Consider the following 21625-nt stretch of genomic DNA (forward strand, 5'->3'; position numbering starts at 1 on the left):
AGTTATGCACAGTATTTTTGTCACATCAGTACTGTGGGCACAACACTTGAATATTGCAGGTATTGTACATTTGACTTCAAAATATCCTCCTACTGCCAGCTTCACCCAGTTTCACTCAATAGAGTCATGGAGTCCCGCATGGCCATTGTCTCATCCGTCCCACAGGGACCTGCTACTATTGGTTGTGACCGTCGGCGGACAAAGCTCATTTTGTTGATTCTGTGTCGACCTGTTTGTCCAAATTGATGCCAAATCTCTGCTCTAGGACTAGTACCTTTGGTATCTGTCGCAACCCGGGAAACCAGCATTTGAGCATGGTACTCACTACAGCGGCATAAGGATGATCCTTTTATCCATCTTCAACTGAAGTCTTCCCTCATGTTCTGGATTCCCTGGGGTGACCCCAAGAATCCGGTCAAATAGACTTTGCCACACACACCCACTTTATTCAGCCTCAGGTATCTAACTGGCTTGTACACTTCTCCTTCTTGCTATATCTCCTACAGATAAAACTTCTTCTACTGTCTACTTCTTACTAAACCTTGGATCAAGTCAGGTTGTACCCTGCATCTGGCTCCTTCAGCTGTGGGCTTTGCCCATCACTTAACTATTTACAGTCTCACCTTCCCTGTCGCTAGGCAGCACCTAACTTTTTTAACTGGGAGCAGTACCTAAGCTAGCAACTAGATAGCCACATTTACACATTATGCATAAACACATTATATACATAAACATCATTATTAATAATAATAATAGTAATAATAATAAAAGTTTTATTTCTATAGCGCCAACATATTCCGCAGCGCATTACAATACAGAGGGGACATGTACAGACAATCTAAGACAAAACAAAAAAAACAAAATTAAGATTGTTATATATGGTCCAGCCATCGATTTAATAGGGTATTCAAAACCAGCTGCATGAACCCGTCATTGTCCAGAATTCATACAGGTACAGGGGACAAGAATTGGAAGTAAATTTTTTGTTATGAAGGGCAGAAAGGGACTAGATGAGATCAGGACTGTGTGGTGATAGGCTAGTCTAAAGAAATGTGTTTTTAGGGCCCGCTTAAAGGTGTGGATGTTGGGAATTAATCGGATTGCTCTTGGTAGAGTGTTCCAGAGCATAGGCGCTTTGTACTTTAACGACGACCATTGTCTTTAGGGTGGGACACACAGGCCTAGCACTCTCTTAAAACATCACAGTCATGTGACCTTGATGTCACCAATGATCCTTTAACTGCGATGGTTTAGAGGAACTGAAGAGGAGAGACACTGGTATGTATCATATGTGCAATGTGTATGTGTCTATGTGTGTGTGTAATATATATATCCGGTTTGAGTTTAGTTGGACCATCATTTATTTTTCAACAGGACATTGACCCCAAACACACCTCCAGGCTGTGTAAGGGCTATTTGACTGAGAAGGAGAGTGATGGGATGCTACACCAGATGACTTGGCCTCCACAGTCACCAGATCTGAACCCAATCGAGATGGTTTGGGGTGAGCTGGACCGCAGAGTGAAGGCAAAAGGGCCAACAAGTGCTAAGCATTTCTGAGAACTCCTTCAAGACTGTTGAAAAGCCATTTCTGGTGACTACCTCTTGAAGCTCATCAAGAGAATGCCAAGAGTGTGCAAAGCAGTAATGAAAGCAAAAGGTGGCTACTTTGAAGAACCTAGAATATAAGACATATTTTCAGTTGTGTCACACTTTTTTAAGTATTTCATTGCCCTTGTTTTCATTCATAGTTTTGATGTCTTCAATGTGAATCTACAATTTTTATAGTCGTGAAAATAAAGAAAACTTTGAATGAGAAGGTGTGTCCAAACTTTTGGTCTGTACTGTATGTGTGTGTGCAGTGTGTGTGATGATGAGATTATATTTGAATAAATGTCAATTATTTTGCTCGAGAATAAATGTAGATTGTTGTTCATGGAAAATAACAAGGCGTCCCCTGAAAACCAGCCCTAACCCATCTTTCAAACCAAAAAGTGATATAAGACTGTCTTATTTTTGGTAAAACACGATACTTAACCAGCCCTTCTAATGCTGCCTCTTTGCTGCTTCCATCCAGTTGATAAACCTGCAACAGTGACATCATGACCTCAGCATGTGATCATTAAATCCAATAAATGTAATGACAATTTTGTTTATTTCAATAGGGTCAAGATTTTGGATATTTAAATTTTCAATTGAAAGACCATTCAAAAATATTTGTTTTAATATATTCTTCCACCCAAAGATATGATAGTTACATGCCTGAAACCTAAGCCTATTAAGTGATGTAAATTCCTATATCTAATTACTGGCAAGATCTGAACTGTTATTCAGATTCAGTATGGATTCACGTCAGTATCCACACACTGTCTTCAGAAAAGCTGTGATTGAACTACTGGAGATTCTGAGCTTGTTTTCTTACCCAATATGGGTTCCCTACTAGAGTTGGTGCAAATCAATTTGCAAGACTCGGTCCATTGGTCTTATCAATAATCTGTATGAGAGCCCTGAGAACCACCTCCTGCCTGACATCATCTTCTTTTGATTAGTCGGCCTGCTGCAATGTCACATCTACGTCATGCCGCAATGATGGCTAATCAAAAGAGGAAACATGGATGCTGTCAGGTAAAAATCGAGTCTCAAGCATTGCATCCAATAGACACAAATTACTGAAGTGGCTGATGTACCGGGTCCTGCAAAGCAATTTGCACCAACTCAACAGATTGGTCTCATCCTCATTTTAGTAGGTTGTAAGATTTGAACATCGATACGGACTACACAGGTGCTAAAATTTAGGAAGTGGAACATTTATTCTCATTTGTTAGTTAAATGGGTTCTCCACTACTAGGACAACTTCTCCTGATTCCACTTGTTTCCCCCAGTTAAAATAAAAGACCCCGTACTCAACTCCTGTTCCAGGGCTGTAGGCAACTATGGTTCGGGGCTCACGTGACATTGTGATGTTACGGGAGCCCTACATCCAATCACCACCGTCGTCTTTCTTCCAAGCTTCCCACAAAATGAGCACTCAACAAGAAGTGAGTGGCAGCCGCAGCGTCACTTCTTATTGATTAACTCATTAGTGCGTAAACACACCAAAAATGCATGTAATCTGCACATACGTATATCAGTAAAGTTTTCTCAAAGCCAAATAACAGGAAGATGAAAAATAAAGCAGTTTTATTGAAAACATGGCATACTAACAAAAGTCGAAATAGGCAAAAAAACCGCAAGTGACCTAATTTACATAATAGGGGCAGAAATGGTGCAGCTTCAAAACTCACCAAATATTCACCATGGGAATGTAGACTAAATTTGCTATGTTTGTTCATAACCCACAGAGTTCAGAGTATCAAATAATGAAACTAAAATATGACAAAAACATAATTGCACATCTTATAAATATATGTGTCCAGGATGGAAAAAGACAATTCAGTCAATGGTTTTTCCATATGCAGTCACAACGTTAAGACTGGACCTTCATATTTTCAGACTCTATGGACTCTGCAAGAGCCAGAAAGGTTCTTAGGGAAAGAATCCCAGAGGTTCTTTGACCTTCACAATAAGAAGTGCCGGAAATTATATTCTAATAATGGCGAACTCCGTGTACTTAGAGTTAATTGCTGTCTAGGTGGAACATTTGTAACACGCACTGCATCAGCCCCTGCATGATGCCACCATAAGAAGCATTCTAGATTTTATCATTTTGTACAAGATTACAAATATGCTAATAAACCAGAATATGCCAGATGTGTTCTCGAAAGAAATGCTGCCAGGATTTTTTTTTTCTTTGCTATAAAAATATTTCCTTGTATCTTCACTGGTGCAAAAAAAAATGTATCTAATTTGTGGTGACATTATAACCTTGTTTAACAGATTCCTGCTAGCGATATCCGTCTATTAGAGGAGGCTCAGAAGGGGAAGTGTGCGAATGTTCCTTGGATAGAAGAAAGAAGTAAGAGCGCAGGAAGCCAATAGCTGACATAGATTGGCTGGAGGGTTACGTGGCATAATGATTACAATATCACCTGTGTAAGGGGGTGGACTAAGCCCATTTGCTACCGCTCTGAAGACACCAACCATGTTGTATTATAGGAGTGTGAATTGTGCCATGCATTTATGTATATATTGTGTACCTAATCTATGCATAGAGTAGAAGTGTGGACATCTAGTGGCTGGTTCTTTGTAGTGCTCATAGATGTAAATATTATAATAGGATGACTGTAGGAAACAAAAAGTTAAGCTGTGGGAATACCCCACAAGGGGAGAAGTCAGTCTCAGGGAACAGGCTGACTCCTTCTTAGTTAGTACGAGACTGATTAGTGAATAGATGGCATGTGCAGGTTGATCAATACCTTGGACTGCAGTTCATTGGTGCAATTTATTCCAAAAAGTAGTCTACCAACAGTGAGACAGTATGGACCCAAAAGAAGAAGCCAGGCACACGTACAGGCGGCACCTGAAGCCAGTTTGTGTAAGGAACAGGCAAACTCTACCAAGGGAAGGTCTGCTGGAGGATGCCTAGCATAGGCCTGGGTGAAAAGGCCACTATGGTAATGGACACTAGACGAGCAGAGCTAGGGCCCCTAGCAGAATCCCTCAAGCTAGGGGCCCTAGGCTATCCCTAACCTCATGGATACTCCTGATGGTGGAGAGGCCCGAGTCTCCTTTTTGGCCCTGCTACTGACCAATCTTGATCTGATTCCCTCTCCCCCTCAACCCAGGGAGGGACGGGACAGGAGTGAGATTAAACCCACAGATAAAGACAGACATGGGAAAACCAAAACTCTTTCACACAACATGCACACACAAAGGTTAAGACAATAAAATATTCAGGAGAAAAAACAAGAGCAGGAAGGAAGCTAAAAAATAACAGGGATAAACTCCACAACCACACCAAGCAATTAGCACAACTTTCACCAGAAAGTCTGGGACATCACACAAACTGCACAAAGTGGGGAGCAAAGACCAATTATCATTATAAAAGGTGGGGGGGCGTGACCGGATGCTGAACTGAACAGACGTCTGAGACTTGTGCTCCCTGACCACCAACCTTAAAGGCAGCTCAAAGCAAGGCAATCTGACCGGAGGAGGCTGTAAATCACAGATAAGTGCAGCTGAAGTGCAGGGGAACAGATCGGTATAGACATGGTGCGGGGGAGGAAGAAGGGGCAGAAGCCAGGCAAAGTTTCTGTCTTTGAAGTTGCTGGTAATACAATCCAAGATGGCTCCCGTTGTTTGCCTCATGGAGGAGATAGCAGCACTGATAATAGTGATGGTGCCCATCAGCGTCCAGGACTGAGGAGCGGGTCACAGCGTGATTCTCACACTCTTAAGGTCCAGTCACACTAAGCAACTTACCAGCGATCCCAACAACGATAGGGATCGCTGGTAAGTTGCTAGGAGGTCGCTGGTGAGATGTCACACTAAGCGACGCTCCAGCGATCCCACCAGCAACCTGACCTGGCAGGGATCGCTGGAGCGTGGCTACACGAGTTGCTGGTGAGCTCACCAGCAACCAGTGACAAGCCCCCAGCGCCGCGTGGAAGATGCTGCGCTTGGTAACTAAGGTAAATATCGGGTAACCAACCCGATATTTACCTTGGTTACCACTGCACGGAGCTACACGTGCAGAGAGCAGGGAGCAGCGCACACTGAGCGCTGGCTCCTTGCTCTCCTAGTTACAGCACACATCGGGTTAATTACCCGATGTGTGCTGCAGCTACATGTGCACAGAGCAGGGAGCAGCGCACAATGCTTAGCGCTGGCTCCTTGATCTCCTAGTTACAGCACACATCGGGTTAATTAACCCGATGTGTGCTGCAGCTACATGTGCACAGAGCAGGGAGCAGCGCACACTGCTTAGCGCTGGCTCCTTGCTCTCCTAGTTACAGCACACATCGGGTTAATTAACCCGATGTGTGCTGCAGCTACATGTGCACAGAGCAGGGAGCAGCGCACACTGCTTAGCGCTGGCTCCTTGCTCTCCTAGTTACAGCACACATCGGGTTAATTAACCCGATGTGTGCTGCAGCTACATGTGCACAGAGCAGGAGCCGGCACTGACAGTGAGAGCAGTGGAGGCTGGTAACAAAGGTAAATATCGGGTAACCAAGGACAGGGCTTCTTGGTTACCCGATGTTTACATTGGTTACCCTCCTCCGCAGAAGCCGGCTCCTGCTGCCTGCACATTTAGTTGTTGCTGTCTCGCTGTCACACACAGCGATCTGTGCTTCACAGCGGGACAGCAACAACTAAAAAATGGCCCAGGACATTCAGCAACAACCAACGACCTCACAGCAGGGGCCGGGTTGTTGCTGGATGTCACACACAGCAACATCGCTAGCAACGTCACAAAAGTTGTTCGTTAGCAGCGATGTTGCTAGCGATGTTGCTTAGTGTGACGGGGCCTTTAATGGAGCCCCTTTATCATTAAACACACAGTGTTATCAGTCAGCCCTGCAGTCTCTGACCTTCTCTCCTGCCGGAGGTGTTAGCAGCCTCAGGCCTGCAGATTCACAGCCACCAAGCACAGCCCTGGTTAACCCTTCATGCTCCCCTAACAAAAGCTACAACTCAGCCCCTGTCACTGAGGATATACTGAGGTCTGTGATGTCAGAGCTGAAGCAAGCCATCCACGCAGATATAACCTCAGTAGTTACCATGCTTAATAAGGAAATCACGCAGATTGGTGACAGAACCTCACATATAGAGGGGAAACTGGAGGAGTACACCACTGCGCACAACCAGCTAGTAGATGCGCATAATGAGGCGGACGATGAGATTACAGCCCTAAAACTGAAAATCGCGGATCTCGAAGACTGATCCAGACGAAATAACTTACGTTTCAGAGGGATTCCTGAGAACGTGCCCGCGGACGCACTGACAGAGTTCTTAACGGACTTTTTTACAGCACTAGTGCCGTCAGCAGAGCAGAGGGATCTACTGATTGATAGGGCGCACCGGATCCCCAAACCCAAATCCGTTCCCAGCTCCGCACCACGGGATGTGATCGCCAGACTGCACTTCTATCATTTTAAAGAGGCAGTAACCAAGGCGGCGGCAGCAAACAAGCAAGAACGTCCAGAAAGATTCCAGAACATCCTGGTGTTCACCGACCTGTCTGCGGACACTCTGAATAGAAGGCGGGAATTCTCATCCGCAACCAAGATCCTGCGCGACAATAACATCACCTCCAAATGGGGATACCCGGTAAAGCTCATCGTGATGAAAAATGGAGTCACACACGTCCTTGTGTCCCCCAGAGAGGCTATGACCCTGCTCCAAGACTGGTCTCTAACATCTGTGGACGAAGATACCAGCTCCCCGCTAAAGAAGAGACCCCCGATGCTGAACAAGTAATGGTCCTGAACAGGGACACCTTCATCCCATTCTCTATTTTGATGCCACTTTCCTTTTTTTTTTTTAAACAATAAATTTTTATTGAGTTTCAAATTATTAATACAGGGAATGGAAAACATTAAAGAATGATGATTGATTCACTTATAGATTGGAATAAGTCATAAACGTTAGATATACCGTGAAATGCGACTAAAGCCATTTTGGCCGTCTAAGTGATCACATTATAAACCATTTCTTATAAAACTGAGATTCATATTCTGGTAATAAAATGGAGCCGCAAAAACAATTTTTTTTTTTGGTCTTATATATAATCATATAAATTTTCAATCGTAATCCCCATACCTAGGGGACTCTCTACATTAAACCAGAAGAGAGAGAATAACTAAAGTAGAGCAATAAATATAGCAAGCTAGAAAGTAAGAGAAGAATTAAGGCAGAAAGAGTTTAGGACATCGCACGTTATTTCAAGATGTGGTGGTATAGTGGAGAAGACAAGAACGCCTCCCAGTGAAACCAGGTCTTGGCCACTGTATCCCTTTCCTGTTGGGACCCAGCCACCAGTAATTCCATGCGGTGTGTCAGGCCCACCTCCGCAAACCATTCCTCAAGAGACGGGGGATCCATGGATCTCCAATGTCTGGGGATCACGGTTTTCGCTGCCTGCAGTAAATGTCTGAGTAGTGATTTTTTATATTTATATTTGGATATGGGGAACATATAGAGCAAAATTGCTTCCGGGGACGGAGGGACTGAGATTCCAGTCACTTCCAGCGCTATCCTGAGGACTCCGTTCCAAAAAGCGTTCAGGGTTGGGCATGACCACCATATGTGTACCATCGTTCCCGCATCTGCCCCGCATCGCCAACACGTATCCGGCACCCCTGGAAACCATTTGTTCACTGTTACTGGAACCCTGTACCATCTCGATACTATTTTATAGCTCGTTTCTTGTGATTTAGATGCTATAATTGATTTATGAGAGAGGGAGAAACACTTATCCCATTGGGTTTTCGTGAAGGTTTTATTCAGTTCTGACTCCCATGCTTTACAATAAGAGGGCATGGAGAGGAGATCTTTTTCTGAGAGCAGCCTGTAGATAACCGAGGTCGTATGTGGGATGATAGGTTTTGTGAGACATAGCGTTTCAAAAGTAGATAATGGGCGTATCAATGTTTCTTTTTCGGGGATTGATGTAAAAAAGTGCTGGAGCTGGGTATATTCATATTCTTGTCGTGGCGTGGGGGGGGTTTCTCCCAGGATCGTGTTAAGAGACAGTAATATCCCATTTGGGGCCACCTGGTGAAAACGCAGAGGGCGGGACTTGGGGTGGCCTAGGAATATCGGGGTGACACAACCTGGTTCAAACTTGGGGTTACCTGAGATAGGAAACAGGGGACCATTCCCATCCACCAACCCTTTTTTCATAGAGGGGATGTTCAGAGTCTTTAGCGTATTGGCTGTTGTATAAGATATTTCTAGGTTTTTTGGCAATGAGGGAGAGCGAAGCCAGGGCAGGGTTCCCACCGGGATCTGGCATCTAACCGTTGCCATGTGGACCCACATTTTCGTCGAATAATTGTGGATTAGGTCCAATACTCGTGTGTGAGCTGCTGCTTGATAGTAACGACGACAGTCCGGTAAGCCCTTCCCACCCGCGTCTTTGGGTCGAGTTAATGTTTCCCAGCGGAGTCTCGGGTGTTTTGACACCCATACAAAGTTCCTGAATTGTCGCCGAATTCCATCCCAAAACGATGCTGGAATGTAGGTGGGGATTGTGTGAAGTAAGTACAATAGTCTGGGCAGAATGGTCATCTTTAATATGTTAATGCGACCGAACCATGAGAAACTCATCCGCTCCCAAGTGGCTAAATTAGTGTCTAATCTGGAGAGAAAAGGCTGAAAGTTCAAAGGGAACAATCTGGAGAGATCCGAGGGTAGGCGAATGCCCAGGTAGCTTATTACCTTGTCCGTGGGCCATTTAAAGGGATAGTGCGACCTCAGGACTCGGACCGTTTCGTTGGAGAGAGACACATTCAAGGCCTCGGACTTGTCCATATTGATCTTAAAATTGGACCATCTACCGAATCCCTCCAAGAGATCCACCAAGTTAGGTAGGGATGATGTTGGGTTGGTTATATAGATTAATAGATCGTCGGCAAATGCGGAGCATTTATATTCTTTACCGGCTACTTTGATTCCACGAATCTCAGGGTTGTTACGGATGGCGGCCAAAAGGTGTTCCATGATTAGTATATAAAGAGGGGGGATAGGGGGCAGCCCTGTCGAGTACCATTATGGATGGTAAAGGGAGTTGATATTGAACCATTAATTTTTAAACTGGCTGTTGGAGATTTGTATAGCGAGAGAATTTTAGCGCGAAAAGAGGGACCGAGGCCAATATGAGTAAGAGTTTGTGAGAGGGAAGGCCATGAGATTCTATCGAATGCCTTCTCGGCATCAAGGGATAGAACCATCAGCGGTATTTTATGGGTCTTTGCGTAGTGTACAATATCAATGGTTTTTAGGGTATTGTCCCTTGCCTCTCTTCCCGGGACAAAGCCCACCTGATCCGGATGGATCAGCGAGGGGAGCAGTGAGTTTAGCCTATTAGCTATTAATTTAGCGAAAATTTTTAAATCAATATTTAAAAGGGAAATAGGACGGTAACTTTTACAGATATGCGGATCTTTTCCTGGTTTGCGGATCACTGTTACATAAGCAGCCAAGGATTGACCCGGGAATGGACAGGACTCGGAGATAGAGTTGAATGCGACCATCATCAATGGAGACAATATGTCTGCAAATGTTTTGTAGAATTTCCCTGTAAATCCATCCGGTCCCGGGCTTTTATTGCTCGGTAGATTTTTTATTACATCTGATAATTCTGCGTGGTCAAAAGGGTTTTCTAGGTCCGCTATCGCTTCCGGATTCAGGATGTTGAAGGGGGATGTGATTGAGTGAGAGGTGTTCACCGGCTTGGGGAGGTTGTATAAATTCGAGTAGTATGTACGAAAAGTGTCTGATATCTCCGCCGTTGTATGGACCATGGTGTCAGTAGGTCCCTTGATACAAGGGATAAAATTTTGGGTGCATTGCGCACGTAAAGCTCTAGCAAGCATCCTTCCAGGTTTATTGCCGAATTCATAAAAGCGGCTGCGTCCTATTTGGAGGTATCGCTTATAAGAATCGTCTAATAATTTTTTAACTTCCTGTCTTGCTTTGAGGAGATTTCTTAATGTTTCTGTCGAGAGTGCATTTTTATGGGCTAATTCAAGTTTGGCAACGGTTTGTAGGGCAGAGCTCAGGGCTTGGGCTTTTGCTTTTTTCAGACGTGAGCCGTGTTTGATAAAGACCCCTCTCAAGACACATTTGAGTGCTTCCCATTTAAAAATAGGGGCAGTCGTGTCGGAGGAGTGGTCTGAGATAAAGTGTCCTATGGAGTCCTGTATGTCTGACAGACATATAGGGTCTGTGAGCAAGTTTTCATTTAATCGCCATGGGCGCACCGTTTTAGAGAGGGAGGGGATCGCCAGGGAACAGTAGATTGGGGCGTGATCAGACCATAATATGTTACCTATTGTCGTAGAGGATACCCACGGAAGGGCTGAGTGTTGGACCATGATATAATCAATCCTGCTATAGGAATCGTGTGGTGTAGAGTAAAAAGTGTAGTATCTGACCGCTGGATGTTGTAGTCTCCAGACGTCACATAGCTGTAACCTGAGGAGAGCTTTTTTGATGTATTTAATGGCTCTATATGATAGGTGTGATTTTTTCTTTGAATTGTCTAGGACTGGATCTAATGTAAGGTTGAGGTCGGCGCATAGTATTACCGTCCCCTGTATCAAGGGGGAGGAAACATCTACCAGGTTTTATATGAAGTTGGCTTGATCCTGGTTAGGGGCGTATACATTTAGCAGGGTTAGTGTTTGGCCTTCGATTGTTAAGGTGAGAATAATGTATCTGGCTTCTCTGTCTACCGTGCAGCTGACCAGTTGGTAGGGGAGGGATTTGTGAATGGCAATGGCAACCCCCTTAGATTTGTTGAGGGGGTTATTGGCAAAATGCCAACTAGTATAGTGTTTGTGTTTAATATTAGGTGTATGGTTTTCTTTGAAGTGTGTTTCTTGTAGACAGATTATCTGTACCTTTTGTCGATGAAAGTGTTGTAGGATTTGCGCTCTTTTTTCCGGTGTGTTCAGACCTTTGGCGTTGAGGGAGGCGATTCTTACTTCCGTCATTCAGGCTGAGCGGTAGAGTGGTTCCGGTGAATGTAGGTTTTCGTGCGAAGTCGTAAGAGAGGGAAAGGCAGAGAAATTAGGGAGTATAATGGAAACAAAGAGACAGAGCTTCAGAGAACAACAAGAAACAGAGGTATAGCCTCTGAGTAACTAAACTAGAAAGGTACTAACGTAGAACAGGAGCTTGTGCAACCTTGAAAGGTGGGACAGAGGCTCACACCCTATGTGGGGCGAAGTCTAGTCTAGCAAGTGACACGGTAGCACAGGAGCCTGCAACACACTTCATTTAGTATAACATTAGAACTTGATATAACTGACTATCCACCGGCTAAATAATAGGGCACTTAGTCTCTGGGTAAGAGGAGAGTTATGACCCAGGTCAAGTTAAAGGTAACCGTTAAACCTGAAGAGAGTTATGCATTATATATCGGTCTCCCTGTTACTAAATACTGTTAGTGTTCTGCTATGTCCAAAGAAGGAACGACCGACGCAATAAGTAAAGTCAGAAGTTCAAGTTTCTGATTCACTTCCTACTTCCTTCCTCCGTTTACATCTCTTAGCCTTTCCGAGCAGTTGGTCGTACGAGGTCTATTTACAGTTCTAAAGTGGTGTTATCATCTCCCGGCTAGGTTAGAGCATTAGGTCGTGATACGACGGCCTGCGGTCGATACTCTTTTTTTCTCCTCCTTTTGATCTTTCCCCTGGATGAGGGCCTGGAGGAGGACGATCCAGATGTTTTGGGGGTCTCCCAGGTAAGCTCATGCCGTTCTCCGTGAGAGTTACCCATTCAGGCAGAGTAATAGTAGGTAGGCCCAGACCGGACAGGAAACCCCGCAGGTCTCCCGGTGATCGTAGCGTGAAGGTCTGGGGGCCCTTTCGCACTGACAAGGAGAAGGGGAACCCCCATCTGAAGGGTATCTCCCTAACTTGTAGGAGGTTGAGTAACGGTTTGAGGGCTGCCCTCTGGGCCAGTGTATATCGGGATAAGTCCGGCATGATTCGGATAGGCTGGCCTTGATAAGAGAGTGATCGTTTCTGGCGTGCTGCCTGTAGGATCAGTTCCTTAAGCTGGAAAAAATGGATCCGGCATATTATGTCTCTTGGTTGTGGGTTTTTTGGATCTGGGGGGCTAAGGGCTCTATGGGCCCTGTCTAACTCAAGGAATGTGCCGGGAGGACGCCGTAGTAGGCCGTTGAAAATGGAAGTCAGTGTAGCAGGAATATCTGCAGTGGAAATGGATTCTGGAAGGCCCCTTATCCTTAAGTTGTTTCTTCTGTTTCTGTTTTCGAGATCGTCTAAGGTGGATTGGAGGTTTTGTATTTGGGAAGAATGGCGGTTAACGGTTTCCGTCAGTGTTTGTAAGGTATTCGTCGTAGAGTCACGGGATTGAGTGAGTGAGTCCACTTTTGATGAGAGATCCGTTAGCTCAGAGCGGAATATGGCGAACTCTTGTTTGCATTGAGAAACGATCTGGGTTGTTAGGTTAGTTATGTCTTGTTTGGTGGGGATCGATTCTAGTAACATGCGAAGGTCTGCCAGGGTTGCCGGTCTGTTTTCCTCTAATGATGTGAGTTTAGGTATCTTAGTATTCTCAGGGGATCTCTGGTCACCACTGGTGGGAAATGAGGGTCTGCTTATCAGGCCAGCCGGGGCCCCATCATGTTCCGAGGACATTATTGTCCTCTGATTCTCCTGTCGGGGTGGCGTTGTTCTTGTCTCAGTCTCTGTCTCACAACCATCCCTGGGGGAGGCCGAGAACCAAGAGGATCCCGTTGACCACCGAGCCGGGGATGTAGTGGTGAGTGAGGCAGGGGGGACGCTCCACATCTCCTGCAACGTGGGCTCCTGTGGAGTCACCCCTGAGGCCTCAGCTGCCAAACTGGAATAATGTATGTTCGCTGTGGGTGCTGCTATGGATGGGCGCAGGGTATGGGCAGGCAGCGACCCCCCCTCATCCCTCTCCCCCGCCTGCGATTCCATCCCCTGGTTGCAGGCCACGGGGGGGTGCCCTATGGTTTTGGGGACAGTTCCAGCACCCTGTGGTTCTTTGCACATCTGCCTCTCCCCTGGTGATTGTGGTGGAGAGATGTGCGTTTCTCTATGATCCTCCGTTGCGTGGGTCAGGGGAGCGCTGCCAATCCCTCCCCCCCGTGCCTCACCTCATCCAGGGTCCCCGCGTCCTGCCATCTCTCCTCGCTGCCCCTTCTCTGTGGGTGGCCCGGCTGCTTCTGCGCTTCGGTCGGCGGCTGAGCCTTTCCCCCTGGCTCTTCACTGTGCGCTCCGGTCCGTGCGAGCACAGATGCCGCCGCCGCTCCGTCACGTGGGAGGCTGCCATCCTGGTTTGCTGCTCCTCCTCCACTCTCCAGCCTCGTGGGTGACCGCCGGAGACCTGCGTTGTTAGTGCAGGTCAGTGGTGGCGAGGATGTGACATGCTGCAGGGGAGTCTGGTGAGAGGAACCGCCGACCGCGGGCTCCTCCATGTGCCTGCCTCGTGATGAGTCTCCTCCCTGTGTTTCCGATGGGGGATCACGGAGCACTCGGCGGGGAGGATTGGGCCTGGTGAGGAGGACAGCAATATCTCCCTTGGTGGCAGGGGGTTGTGAGGAGGCACGGGACCTGGTTTTCCTGGCCGATTTACCCATGGTTAGGGTGGATGCCGGTGGATTGGCTTGGGTGAAGCAGGAGCTCCAAGAAAGTGCGACCTTACACCTCCATAGTTAGCCACGCCCCTCTCGCCACTTTCCTTTTTGATGCCACTCTTTGTTTTGATTGGCAGGTTGGAGGGGCACGAGAATAACGTTTAGTTTTTTTCTCGTTTTATTCTCACCCCCCATTGATACTGGATAGGGACGAATATCCAGTTGGTTCACGTAGAATCGGACTCTGAATTGTAACCTGTTGTAAGTACTGTTTGCACCCTAACCCTTTGCTTCCCTTACCATTACCTTGTACTTGGTGACATATTGATTTCTGTTTTTTCTTCTTTTATTACTATATCTGATGGTATTTAAAATTTCAACTATTAATGTGAAAGGTTTGAACAGCCCCTTTAAGAGATCATTATTGTGGAAAGAGGCCCAGACGCTTAAAGCGGACATATTATGTGTCCAAGAGACTCATCTAAACAGCGAGGACGCACATAGACTAAAACACCAGCATTACCCCCACATCTATGCCTCACACGCAGTGAAAAAGAAAAGAGGCGTAACGATTGCGATAAAGAACACTATAGCGTTCCAGCTCATTGATAAAATCCTAGATGACGAGGGCAGATATGTGATACTTATATGCAATATCAATAATAAGACATACACAATCACATCTATATACGCACCTAATTCAGGACAAATCACCTTTATTAGAGAACTTATGACCAAATTATCCAAAATAAAACAAGGATTGCTACTAATCTGCGGAGACTTCAATATCGTCCCGATCCCCAATATAGACAAATCCTGGTGCTCCAAGAAAACATCCCAGTCCCATGCGCTGTCCCAATGCCTCCTGTCAGAAGAATTGTATGACACATGGAGGGTCCTTCACGCCTCTGAACGGGACTACACATTTTACTCACATCCACATAAAATATACTCCAGAATTGACCTAATAGTGGTGGATAAGTGGCTCCTGCAAAATATACAATCGGCCCAAATAGGGAACATAACTTGGTCGGACCATGCCCCTATGTCATGCCAAATAAGAGAGACATATAATAACCCAACATATTCCCCATGGAGAATTAATAACCACTTAATATCCTCAGATAGTATCAAATCCCAAATCAAAGACCTGTTACAGGAATATTTTGATATTAATAGCACCCCAGACATGTCCCCGACCACAGTGTGGTGCGCCCACAAGGCGTACATAAGAGGACGGCTAATACAGATAGCAGCACAACACAAAAAGCTAAGAATGCGACAGATAGAGGAACTTCACAAAAGCATAGCATCATTAGAGGATGCCCATAAAAACAGCTCCTCACCCGCTATATACAAAGACCTACAAAAGGCAAGATACGATCTATACCAACTACTCCAAAATAAACACGAGCACAACATGAGGCGAAGCAAAGCCAAATATTACTGGCAGGGAAACAAGGCCAGCAAAATACTAGCCAATAAAATCAAAGCCAGACTAACAAAGCAAAGGATAGCTCATATACAAGACGCCCAAAAGAACAAAATATACAACCCTAAAGACATCGCCAACACCTTCGCCAAATACTACTCCTCACTCTACAACCTCAAAGACGACAATCTCACCCCACAACCCAGCGCTGAACTCATTAATAACTTCCTAAATAGTATATCACTACCCAAAATCCCAGAGGACAAACTGACAGCAATAAACCAACCCATAAGCCAAATAGAAATCCAACAAGCCATCCAAACATCTAAGAATAACAAATCTCCAGGACCGGACGGGATAACAAACGAATACTTCAAGACATTTCATCAAATATTGTCCCCACACCTATTACTAGTCTTCCAGAATATATATGAAACAGGCCAAATACGAGATGAGATGCTCCAGGCGACCATAGTCCCCCTCCCCAAACCAGGTAAAACCCCCGACCAAACCAATAGCTTCAGGCCGATATCCCTACTGAATACCGACCTCAAGCTATACTCCAAAATCCTGGCAGGTCGGATCTCCGGTGTAATCCCCTCCCTGGTGCACAGAGACTAGGTTGGGTTTATTAAATCCAGACAGACGCTGGATGGCACCAGACGGATGATTGACCTCATCAGTGTGGCGGGGAGAGGCCGGACGCCTGCTCTGCTTCTAGCACTGGACGCGGAGAAGGCCTTCGATCGGGTGCATTGGCGCTATCTATTTGAGGTTTTATCCAGATTCGGATTTACTGGCAGCATTTTTAATGCAATTACTTTATTATACTCTCATCCATCAGCGTCAGTTTTTGTCTCTGGAATGATGTCGGACAAGTTCCCTGTCACAAATGGGACGAGACAAGGGTGTCCGCTATCGCCCCTCATATTCGCCTTGGCGATTGAACCTTTAGTGGAAAAAATCCGATCTCACCCAGTAATATCAGGAATCCAGGTGGACAGGACAGAACACAAAATAGGTCTGTTTGCGGATGACATCATTCTAGCGATAACAAACCCCACAGAGTCATTACCGGCAGCAATGCAAATCATTGATCTGTTCTCTAGAATCTCATATTATAAACTAAATACGTCTAAATGTCAGGTATTAAACCTAACCCCATCCACAACGTACCCCAAAAAATTCCAGAACAAATACCCCTTCAATTGGAATAACGATAGTATTGAGTATCTAGGTATCCGGCTAACACTCTCAGCAGATAAAATGCTCTCTCTGAATTATGAGTCCCTGAGGAGGAAAATCCAAGCTGACATATTAAGAATGAAGAAACACGAGCTATCGTGGATGGGCAGGATCACATCAGTGAAGATGTTCATCCTCCCGCAGATATTGTATCTGTTCCGCAATCTCCCCATCATATTCCCAATGAAAATACTAAAAGAGATACAAGCCATCCTCTCCAAACATATATGGCAGGGAAAACAGCCCCGAGTCCAGGCGGACACACTCTACACCCCTATAAGTAAGGGGGCCTGGGATACCCCTCAGTGGTCCGCTACTACAGAGCTGCATTATTCGAGCAGCTACGGTTCATGTGGAACGATGAGGATGACCGGCACTGGATAGCCATTGAGAAATATCTGATGGGAGCCTCCAGTGTTTCCGCCTTTTTCCATGCACACCACACTTTAATCCCTGGTAGGAATTGTAACATATCACCAACCATAGACGCGACCCTGGAGCTATGGAAGATGTTAACTAATAAATTAGGCCTTATACAAATCACACTCCTTAAGGCCCCCATAGAGACACTGGAGCATTGTATCCCTGACGTAAAGCTTAAAAACTGGAAACTATGCCAAATCACATGTATTGGGAATCTGTATGATGGGGAGGAACTAATCCCCTTCTCATCATTGCGAGAGAGATACAATATACCACAAAGGGACTTCTACAAATATCTGCAGATCCAACACTTCCTCTATGGAAGGAAGGAGCAGATGACGGCACCGCCATCTAAGCTGTACTCTATGTTACTGACCCCCACTGCACAGAGGAAAGCATTGTCTATAAGCTATGATTGTATGCTAGAGAACACCCTGCCCTCACTAACCACATACCTACAAAAATGGGAAAGAGACTTACACTGTACCTTCACACTGGATCAATGGCGAGCATCCTTCCTAATTATTCGAAGCCAATCTAAATGCACTAACTACATAGAAAACGCAAGGAAACTATTATATAGGTGGTATCTCACCCCCTATAGACTATCTAAGATGTTCCACAATTCCCCGGACACGTGCTGGAGATGTGGAGACCCCAGCGCAGACATGTTACACATATGGCGGAAATGTAGTAATGTCAGACGTCTGTGGGAAGCAATAAATCATTTAATATTTCAGATTTGTGGTGTAGGAATAACGCTATCCGCACAGCAGGCGCTGCTCGCCATCGATCTGGACTCACTCCCCTACGAGATCCGCACAGTGATTGTACATATCATTGTGGCCACAAGACTCAAAATCGCAAGTTACTGGAAAACCCCCCAATGCCCCGCACTAACCGAAGTCATCTCACTGATCAATGAGAACTGCCTATCCGAGAAGATACTCGCTTCATCCAACAATAACACAGCGCTATTCTATAAGAAATGGAACTACTGGTTATCCTTCCGATTAAATACTGTTATCAAATGAATCTACAGATGTATATATGGAGAATGTGACCCGGAAATTGATGTGATATCACCATTCCCCCATCCCCTTCTCTCCCCCCCTCTCCCTTGTTTAATACCCATATTATTGTGATTTTTGTTGATAACGTGATGACAATATGATGTAACATCTGACATTAATTACTAATAAAAAGTTAGGGTTTAAATAAAAAAATCATTATAAAAGGCAATTTTATTGTAGAAAAAATACATAAAAACATTTCAAAATACAAGAAAAACGCACTCAATAGCACGGTACGAAACTCCCCAACAGCTCACAATAATATGAATGGTATACCACAGTAATATATAATAGCCAAGAAAAGAGATTTTCCCCAGGGATTAAACACAATAGAAGTACTGCATTGTGTTTAATTGTTTAAGTGCCGACTGCTACTCCTCTCGGCACTGCACTATCCTTGGCTACGGCAAACATCACCCATCATTCGATATTCAGGACATCCTCAGAGGGGACCACGATCCAAGAAACTACTAAGTGATGGTGTCATTTCCAGAAGGGGAGATAGATGTTGGAAAGAGTGAGTGCAGCTCCAGCCTCCTGTGGAGATAGATGTTGCAGAGAGTGAGTACAGCCCCAGTTTACAGTGATGTCACGTTTCAGACTATTCTTAAAGGGAACCTGTCAAGTCAAAAAAACGTTCTTACCTACAAGCAGGAGCCTGTGTGAGCTATTAACCCCTTCCTACCAATCCCTGTGGTTTTGTATTGTGCAATATGAAAGTAATAAAATATGTTCTCACCGCTCACACTTCCGGTTTCGTCCATCCACCACACTCTGACCCGCACTTGCAGTCCACACAAACACACACATGTACGCACAAACACACACAAACACACATGCATGCACACACATACAGTATTATGCTCACCTTACCTTCCGTTCAACCGCCGGTCTCATGGTTCTTGTAGTTCCTGGGTACATCGCGACGTCCTCGCGGCGAACCACAAGACCCAGGAGGCCTGCGATGGAACGGAAGGTAAGGTGAGCATATAATATAGCATAATATGTTTACCTTTCGTTTCATCGCCGGCCTCCAGGGTGCTGTAGTGCGCCGCTCCGCTCAAGTCCACGCTGTGTATCTGCATCAATAGCGACGAGGGAGGAACTTCCTGTCATCGCTAATGAAAGGCAGAGCGCTGGCCAATCAGAGGCAAGCGGCTCTGCCTTTGACATCAGCGCTCTGGCCGGGAACTTCCTGCCTCGTCGTTATGGTAACGCGTTACACAGCCCGGCCCCGTACCAGAGAACAGCAAATCCCAGCAGACCGGCGATGGAACGGAAGGTAAGGTGAGCATATAATATGTGCGTGTGCGTGTGTGCTTGTGTGTTTGTGTGTGTTTGTGCATGTGTGGAATGATAGAATAGGGGACCAGGATGGGACATTTTAGAAGTTGTGGAACGGATCGTCAGCATTGCAATGAGTTCCTATGGGAAATCTTGCTCTGCTGAACGAGTTCCTTGATTAACAAGCACAGTCAGAGAACGGATTGTTCTCGTTAAGCAAGGTACCACTGTAGAAGCCCACAGGGCGATGAGACGCCCATGGGGCGACGAGCTCTGCTATTTACATAGGACATATGAAAGTAATAAAACGTATTTTATTACTTTCATATTACACAATATAACAACACAGAGATGGGTAGGAAGGGGTTACTAGCCCACACAGGCTCCTGCTTGTAGGTCAGAACGCTTTTTTGACCTGACAGGTTCCCTTTAAATAAACCATCACAGGAAGCTGAGTAAATAAACACCTTTAGGAATTATCTAGAAAGGGAAAAGTGTAGGGAATTTTATAATAAAGATAATTATAAAATTTGTTAGGGGGTAAGGATAGTTAGAAAATACATTGTATTTGTCAAACCACCTCTTTAACAGAACTGTTTCCTTTAATCAACCTTGTTGCGTGAATATTTTTCAGCAATGCATTAGGTTTGTTATTATATATATTTCTATCAGCAAAAATGCAGCAGTTCCCCACAATCTCTCTATACGTTTCAATTTGTTTCTGCGTTTTCAAGTAGAACTGAATATTATATAATGTTCATATTTTATTCTTAGTGACAGTATGAGGTTTATTTTCTTCTTATTATTATCAAAGAGATTTCACAAACTGACTTGCTTACATGTGCTAAAAAATAGAAAGAATTTTAATGGTCTGTGCTTTGCCTCCTACATTCTCGGCAGGATTCCTGATGCCGGAGCTGTTCACCTGACGTCCTACTGAGATAGTTGATTCTGTTTGTCACCACAAAAAAAAGCCTTTCCAGCATTTTGTTTGCTTGCCTGTTTTCCTTTCTCCCTATTTCACTGAAAATACATCTTCAGTACAAATGTAACCACTAAGACTCATTAACAATAGCAACACCGGCTATATTGTTGGCTATGACGTTGCTCGCACTGGACTAATATTGTTAAGTATAGATCCCGAAAAGCTGCGACGGTGGAATAAAATCAATTCCAGAAAGCATTATTCATTTCTTTAATACTGATAAATGTGTTGTTTGTGTTTTCATTTGTGTTTTCAGATGGGACATGTTTATGCTGTTTATATTTGTGATGTTTCTAAATGGTTTTGAGCTCTTGTTTTTTCGCGGGATGATTTGTAGGTTTGAATAATTTACCATATAATTTACTAAAAAATACTCAAGTGGGGTAAATTGGTGAAAACTATGCCATTCCTCATCATTTTTTAGTTTAGTTTTTATAGTATTCATTGTGCTATAAATATGAGTTTCCAAATGATTCTTCAGGTGAGTACAATAAGGGCAATACAGAACTTATATAGTTATGTTTATTATTTTTGCGGCTAAAAACATTCTAGGGCTTGTAAAAAAAAAATGATTGCCTTGTATCACCATTTTTCAAGACCCAAACCTTTCTTGTTTGCTTTTTTTTCCAGCCAAGTTAATGTTTTTAAAGGAAACCTGTCAGGTACCATATGCGTTCTGACCTACAAGCAGGGTGATGTGTGGCCTAGTAACCCCTTCTTACCCATCCCTGTATTGTAATATTGTGTAATTTGAATGTATAAAAATATGTTTTATTAGTTACATGCTCCCTATGTAAATGATAAGAGGGACTAGTCACCTGGGCATCGCATCGCCCTGGGGGCGTTTGCATGCTTTCTGTCGTATCACGCCCTTGTGGGCATGATACCATGGATTTACATGAGCGACGTCACTGTCGCTGCTTGAGATCCCTTGTGAGAGC

The sequence above is a fragment of the Anomaloglossus baeobatrachus genome, chromosome 3 (assembly GCF_048569485.1).
Source record: "Anomaloglossus baeobatrachus isolate aAnoBae1 chromosome 3, aAnoBae1.hap1, whole genome shotgun sequence".
Lineage (NCBI taxonomy): Eukaryota > Metazoa > Chordata > Amphibia > Anura > Aromobatidae > Anomaloglossus > Anomaloglossus baeobatrachus.